The sequence below is a fragment of the Amaranthus tricolor genome, chromosome 15, assembly GCF_026212465.1.
Source record: "Amaranthus tricolor cultivar Red isolate AtriRed21 chromosome 15, ASM2621246v1, whole genome shotgun sequence".
In the NCBI taxonomy this organism is placed as follows: domain Eukaryota; kingdom Viridiplantae; phylum Streptophyta; class Magnoliopsida; order Caryophyllales; family Amaranthaceae; genus Amaranthus; species Amaranthus tricolor.
The window spans coordinates 12,941,638-12,943,448 of record NC_080061.1 but is presented as its reverse complement, the minus strand read 5'-3'; positions in this window follow the sequence as shown (position 1 = coordinate 12,943,448).

The following is a 1,811-nucleotide window of genomic DNA, read 5'->3' as shown; positions in this document are numbered from 1 at the left end:
AATTAATTTGAAGAATAAAATTATAAAACTAACCGATAGTTTGGAAATTGACTCGTTTACCACGAGCTTGTCTTTGTTGTTGTTGTTCTCCTTGTTCTTCATGTGATCTTGTTGATGACTGTCGAGATATATTTATCCCAATTGGGGTCGTTGGTTCCTCTTCTTGTTCTTCTTCTTCTTCATCAATTTGTATTTCTCTTTCCATTTCTTCTGCATAATTATGTAACTCCGGGTCGTACCCTTTCGGATAATTATGTTCAAAATTATAATTACTAATGGAAGGTGTTGTTGATACCGACGGAGTAGAAGTGGCCTTTCTTTTGGACGAACTGGAACCTCCCAATGATTTTGCCACTTTAGTAACTTTTTTTGTGGCTTTTTTCAAAAATGAAGACATGATTTATAATATTGAAGTAATAATAGAAATATAGAATTAAGAAATAAATAAATAATTAATTATGTAACTAACTAAATTAAGAAATAATTAAAAGACTAATTATGTAATTAAGAGAATAATTGCGTAATTAAAGAATTAAGTAGAGAGAGTAAGTAGAGAGAGTAGGAGAAGAGATGAGTTGTGAATGAAAATGATTGAAAGTGATGAGTATATATAGAGGAGAATGCAACGGCTAGTTAACGGAAACAAACGGTCATATTTTGGCGAACCGGTTCCATGGAACCGGTGGGCCGGTTCAACCGGACCGGTCCCGGTTCCGGTTCCACAGAACCGTTGAGCCAGTTCAACCGGACCGGTTCCGGTTCCGGTTCCAGAACCGGTTCCATGGAACCGTTGGAACGGTTCCAAACCGCGGGTTTTTTACCCGGTTCACGATGGTTTTTCCGGCGGTTTCACGGTTCCGGCAACTTTTTTTCCGGCGGTTTCACGGTTTCGCGGTTCGGGGCGGTTCGGAACCTGTCGCAAACGGTTCCGGTTCCGGATCCGGTTCCAAGAGGTTCGGCACCGGTTCGGTTCCGGGTAACCCGCCCCGTGGCCATGCCTATATGTGTGTGTGTATATATATATATATATATATATATATATATATATATATATATATATATATATATATATATATATATATATATATATATATATATATATATATATATATATATATATATATATATATATATATATATATATATATATATATATATATATATATATATATACATTTATATGTATATATATATACATATATGTATATATATACATATATATAAGTATACATATATATATATATATATATACATATATATATATATATACATATATATATATATATAGTATATATATATATATATATATATATATATATATATATATATAGATATATATATATATATATATATATATATAAATATATAGATATATATATATATATATACACACAATATATATATATATATATATATATATATATATATATATATATATATATATATATATATATATATATATATATATATATATATATATATATATACATACACATATATATATATATATACATATATATATATATATATATATATATATATATATACATATATATATATATATATATATATATATATGTATATATATATATATATATATATATATATATATATATATATATATATATATATATATATATATATATATATATATAAACACACACACATATATATATATATATATATATATATATATATATATATATATATATATATATATATATATATATATAAACACATATATATATATATATATATATATATATATATATATATATATATATATATATATACATACACATATATATATA